This window comes from Mastomys coucha, unplaced genomic scaffold (genome assembly GCF_008632895.1).
Source record: "Mastomys coucha isolate ucsf_1 unplaced genomic scaffold, UCSF_Mcou_1 pScaffold3, whole genome shotgun sequence".
NCBI classification, from domain to species: Eukaryota; Metazoa; Chordata; class Mammalia; order Rodentia; family Muridae; genus Mastomys; species Mastomys coucha.
In genome coordinates, this window is record NW_022196909.1 from 71,591,881 (window position 1) to 71,598,399 (window position 6,519).

The following is a 6,519-nucleotide window of genomic DNA, read 5'->3' on the forward strand; positions in this document are numbered from 1 at the left end:
TGCCTGTTGAGCTTCCCTGAGGAGGCTGTGTTCTGCAGTGGATAGGGGAGGATCCAGACAGCAGAGGCTCCTGAGGGAGGGTCCTAAGGTCACAGAGCAACCAGAAGGTTCCTTGCCGGGGGTGGGGGGTTGGGAGGGATGGAAGGCTGGACGATAGTGTCGGAAGTCACCATCAGGAACACCAGAAGCAGTGGACATCAGCAGGGCTGGAGAGCTGCATCTATCTGGGAGCCCGAACACCTGGGTCAGCAAGGGACATGTGGACCCAGGGATGTGAATCAGCAGTTTCCAAGCTAATGGCCCTTCTTCCCTTCTCCAAATAGCCTGGATCTGGGCGTGGAAGGGAGTGCAGTGGTCGCCCACAGTCCTGAGGCCCTTCTGTAGCAGCCACAGTGCTTGCATCCCCCTGATGGACACCACAGGAATTGCAGGCAAAGCTGCTCGGTTCACCCAGGTGCCGACACCACAGGAACTGCAGACAGAGCACTTATGGACCCAAGCCCACGAAGCGCAGTCAGTTTAGGTCTGCATCATAGTAAAGAGTCCCAAGGAGAGTCGAGAATTTCTCAAGGTCACACAGCTGGGGACACCAGGGCTGAGCCAACATTAGGAGATGGAAGGATGAGGCTAATGTGCCCACCCCATGGACCCTCAGTTTCCCCACCATCTCTCAGGCCCATCATTTGAGTGGCTTACCTGGAGTACGACTGGACAACCAGGAAGAGAGAGGTGTGGTGCCTGAGCCAGTTTGCTCCTTCAGCCGGCATCTTGTGTCCCTGAAGTCATCGCTCCATCTCCTCCATTTCCTACCTGAGGGGGTGAACATAAAGACACACGGTGAGGACAAAAGCCGGTCCAGCTAGTCCAGGATTGAGCTGAAGTGTCTTCATACTGGTGGAGATGCACTAGTCACCCTGGCCCCACCAGAGACACTGAGCCCGGTGTAGACACCAGGTGTGATGGGCTTGGGATGGGGAATGCAGTAGTGGCCCTGGGCTGTTCATCCTGCCAACCTCTTAGATGAGTGGGCAGAAACTGATAGAGAGATGGAACACACGGAGACATGAAGACACAGATGGGGGCAGTATGCAGAGAGAGACAGAGACCAGGACACAGATACAGAGACGTGTAGAGCCAGAGCCAGAGCCAGATACACAGAGAGGAGGGCAGGAAAGGGACTCCCAGAGCCACCACTGGAGCCTGAATCACATATCAACAAAGCTAATGGAGCTGAGAGGAAGAGGGTGTGGTCACAGGGGCCTTTCTCACTCTGTCCCCAAGCCACCACCACCACTGGGCCATCCTCCATAAGCCAGAGCTCAAGATCCTACCAGGTCCTAGCCCAAGTCCCAGCCTAGGTCCCTGGTCACCTGGTGTCACTGAGCAGAAGCAATACGGAGCCGTCCTGCAGGCGTGCCTCACGAACTGTCTGATGGTCAGGCAGCGGCCTAGAGTTGTAGTAGAAGGTTCTACGCCAGGAGCTCACACCCTGGCCCACTAGCTGCGCGCGCAGGTCGCTCAGTGTGTCGCGGGGCCGCACGGTTAGAGGCAGTAGCAATGCTTCGTCGGCTAGGTGTACCTTAATATGGTAGCGCTTCCAGCGGGACAGCCCTCGACGCAGCTCCTCCACGGCCATTGCCAGCCTGAGACTCTCCCAGGTCAGCACCAGCTAGACCTGCTGAGCCACCCGCCTCCACCCCTTCTAGGCACGCCCTGCTGCAGGAGCAGCCCACAGGGGTGGTGACATTAGCTAGCCCAGTCCAGGCCACTGTGGCAAACATTTCTCCTGTGCATAGCGCGCATCAAAGGCCCTGGGGCAAAAAGTGCAGCTACACAAAAGCACTGTAGCAAGATGGAGAGCCCCATGTGTTGGAGGAGTGGAGTTGGTTGGTTCCTGCTTTTGAAGCAGAGGAAGTGAGGAGTAGAGAAGAGTGGCAAGGAAGGCAGGGTAACCCACCCACCCATTTCTTTATTACTCCTAGAGCTCCCCCTGATTTATATCTGCACTGGCTTTGTGTCTGTGGGCTCCAAAGAAATCCCAATCTTGGGCCTTTGCCCTCTGTGGCCATCAAGTTAGAAACAGGAATTGCTGCTCCAGCCTCTGTGGTCATGGCCTAAGTAGGGGAGACAGACTTCTGGGTTTGGGTTGGAAGAACCCCATTCACCTGGCCACTGGAGGTGGGGCTTCAGGGGAGGAGTAAGAGTTCAACATTCCCGTTTGCCCACATTCACCACCCACACAGTTCAGCAAGTGTCTGACGGGGAGAAAAGGGAGTCCCAGCCTCCTGATGCCTACAGCCTTTTCCAGTGCCAGCTGCCTCTCCAGCACGACTACGAAAGCACCCCTTTCCCCTCCCTGCTGCTCTTGTTGCCAGGACTGGATAGGGCAGTTTGTACTCTGCACTTGGCCTCTGACACACAAACTCTGGGCATTTGTCACCAGCAACAATGCAATGGTCACTGTGTGCCCTCTACCCCTGTCATCCCCTGCCACAACCCCTTCTCCCCTTACCTCAGTGTCTCTGACTGTCTACTGGGGTCTTGTAAAATGACACTGTTGTCACAGGGTCCTGCCTTACACTTACCCAGGATTGGCAATGCTGGGAGAACATTCTAGGTGTTAACTTTGACTCCGCAAAAAACAAACAAACAAACTAACTAAACATTCTAAAAATTGAGCACAAGTGACATTTTAGTGGCGCAAACCTTTTAATACCAGCACTTGGGAGGCAGATACCTGTGAGTTCGAGGCCAGTCTTATCTACAAAGTGAGATCATGACCCCCAACATCCCCCAAAAAGGCAGGTAGGAGAATATATAGGAAAAATAAATGTAGGGTGACATTAATTGTCCCATTTGCCCACATTCACTACCCACACAGTTCAGTAAGCGTCTGTATAGGGAGCCTTTAATTGAAAGATTAATAACTGACAACATGTAAATATAAAACACCTACATACAAACACTTCACACATGAAAACTGCAACAAAGCCATTGAAAATTTCCAATAGTCAAAATAGACAAAAGACTGACTTCACCATATGTAAAAAGCTTCTGGAAACCAACAAGAACCAACAAAATTAAAAAAATGGATAGACAACATAACAGGCTTATGAAAAATGCCACATCCTCCATGTAAAACTAAAAATGGAAACCAAGGGTGGGCCCAGGGCAGGGAAAAGCCGCCTGACCACACTCCCAGCCCTTATTGGAGAATTATGGGCAGGGCTCCACCCTGGCCACGCCCCTAGCCTCTCACTGGGAAGATTCTAGGTGGGGTTCTACCAGGCAGTTTCAACCCCAACCCCCATGAAGTTCTTTTTGTTGTGGAGACAAGGTTTCTTTGTGCAGCCCTGGCTGTCCTGGAACTGTTAACCAAGCTGGCTTCAAACTCAGAGATCTGCCTGCCTTCTGCCTTCTGAGTGCTGGGATTAAAGGCGTGTACTATCGTCTCCTGGATGACATTCTAAAAAATGTGAAAAAAAAAAAAAAAAGCTGGTCTCTCACAGGCTGAGGCTAGAATACAATAAAATGGTCACCAAATTGTTTTTATGCTTCTCTGGTAGAGAATGATGGACAGGATCCTGCATAGTGGTGCTAAGGCAACACACATTTTTAAAAAAGATTTACTTTATGTATATGAGTACACTGTAGCTATACAGATGGTTGTGAGCCACCATGAGGTTGCTGGGAATTGAACTCAGGACCTCTGCTAGCTCTGACCCAAAGATAGATTTATTTATTTATTTTATTTATTTATTTATTTATTTATTTATTTATTTATTTATTTATTTATTTCGAGACAGGGTTTCTCTGTGTAGCCTTGACTGTCCTGGAACTCACTCTGTAGACCAGGCTGGCCTTGAACTCAGAAATCCACCTGCCTCTGCCTCCCAAATGCTGGGATTAAAGGCATGTGCCACCACTGCCCAGCCCCAACACACATTTTTGATCCCAGCACTCAAGAGGCCAAAGTAGAATTACAAGATTCAGGGCAGGATCTCCTCCCTCTTTAAAGCGAATCAACAAAAACTTTGCTGTTTTATTTGAGGAAGAACAATCAGTCTTGACCACTGGGCTTCAGAGGGTGGAATGGCCTGCTTTCTCAGAGCAGCCTTGTGGTTTCAGACCTAGTCAGACCAGGGCTACACCTGCTGAGCTTCTAACATTCAATACCCATCACTCACAGATGAAGCTCTTAAGTGTCGCCCACCACACTCGTGGGCACTCACTGGTCATTGTGAGGGCCAGGGCCATGGGGGCTGCAGAGGTGGAGGATATGGTGACCACCTGAGCCACTGTCAGTCAGTTCCAGCCCATTTCTCATTAAAGCAGGGCTCTTCGGAGGGATCAAGGCTTTTGTGTCTGACAGGGTGGCATGTTCTAGGCAATCAGGGAAGACTCGGGCTGAGGGCAGCAAGCTTGGAGAATCACTGAGCATCAAAAAGCCAGATGCTCGGGTCACAGCACTGTTGAAATGGTCACCAAAAAAAGACACTTTTCTGTCTTTCCCTTTTTTGGGTGCTGGGTGGGGAGGGAGTGGACAGTGGCTATGTAGTTCTGACTGTCCTGGGTGGGGGAGGGAATAGATAGTGGTTATGTGATTCTGATTGTCCCAGAACTTGTTCTGTAGACCAAGCTGTCTTGGAACTCAGAGATTCCTCTGACCGCTTCCAGAGTGCAGGGAAGCATGTGCCACCATGTGCACCCTTGCCCTACTTTTAAAAATTACATTTGCGTGTATTTGCACAGGTTTGGCTTCCAAGTGTTTTTGTTGTTGTTGTTTTGCTTTTTAAAGACAGGGTCTGTCTATCTCTGGCTGTCCTGGAACTCACTATATAGATCAGGCTGGCCTCAAAAAAAAAAAATTTTTTTTTTTTTTTGGTTTGGTTTGGTTTGGTTTGGTTTTGAGACAAGGTTACTCTGTGTAGCCCTGTCCTGGAACTCTCTTCAAAGACCAGTATGGTCTCAAACTCAAAGATCTGCCTGCCTCTGCCTTCCCAGTACTGGGATTAAAGGCACACTACCAAGCCCAGCTGGTCTCAAACTTGTGATGTAGCTAAGGATGGATAGCAACTCCCAATTCAGCCCAAACTGTAGCTGGACCCAGGAGCCTCTGGATACCAATGAAGATTCCATGCCATCCCATCCCATTCAGCTACTCAAGTCCCAAGGACTAGGCAGAGATGGGTCCTGCTGAAGGACCTGTGGGGAAGTATGGCTCTTCAATGCCACCTGGTGGTGATGTGGTAACCCGGGAGTTCTCCCTGCAACACTGAATAGCCACAGGGTCCCTCCTCTCTTACTTTTGTATTTGATATCGAGGATGGTTTTACTGTCACACAGTCCCAACCCCAGCCCCAGGCCCCATTGAGACAGGGTTTCCCTATGGAGCCCAGGTCAGGTCTTCAGAGTACAGACTCTGCGCATCAAAGGGCCTGTGAGCTCACCTTCCCTCCTCCCTGCTGGGTCGCTGACCATGACATTAAGGTTTGAATTTCCTAGCAAGATGGCACCACAGAGAAGACATTGGAAACCCTTCAGTGTCTTCCCTCCTGGCCTGAAGCCTGTTGTGGGTACCCGGGGCCTTCAGGCCAGAGTCTGCACATTTCTGCCTGCTCCATCCCTCCAGTCCTCTCTCCTTGGGATTTCTACATATGCTGTTCCAGCTGGTCATCTCCAGGAGTCCAAGCAGCAGTTGTATATGAGCCACTGATGTGTCCCCAAGTGCACAAGAAGCATTTGGAAGTGAATGACAATGACAGAAAGTGGGAACCAGAGGGGAGTACTTGTGCCTGGGTTTCCCTTTCTCAGGGGAGGGGCTTCCTGCCTGCTCTCTCTGGTGACCCAAGGACAAGACACTGGAGACACTGTGAAAGCCACTCTACTGGTTTTATTCCAGAGGACTCTAAATGCTCACTTATGCCTGGGGAAATGACCAGTGCCTCCTAGGAGTCTGCTACAAAGCCCATGTCATTTCGCTGGCACCTAATGGTTTCTCAGTCCCCATGAAGTGGGTGTGATGGGTCTAGAAGAGATAAGACACTTTTGGTGGCTTTAGCACTTAATGCCACCCACAGGGAGTGGTGCCCCAGGGGCCAGAGACAAGGGCCTTGTTTTCAAGATTGCTAACATGACATTACAGATGACAGCTGCACCAGAACTTAGCCTGTGAACACTTGCTTGAACATGGAGACAGGAGGTACATGCAGGAGCCATTGTTCCTTGGAGAAAGTGGGCTGCACAGTTCAAGTTGGCAAGGAACCAACAGTCCTGCTTTTCCAAATGATGGTGTCATAGCGGTGAGAGCTGCTTCATGCTAACTTAAAGCCCTCAAGAGGTAAGAGCCTTGCTAAGACCATCACAGAAGGTTCTTCCCATTGTCATCAAGAACTAAGAGACCAGCCAGGCAGTGGTGTGGTACACGTCTTTAATCCCAGCACTTGGGAGACAGAGGCAGGCAAATTTCTGAGTTCAAGGCCAGCCTGGTCTACAGAGTGAGTTCCAGGACAGCCAAGG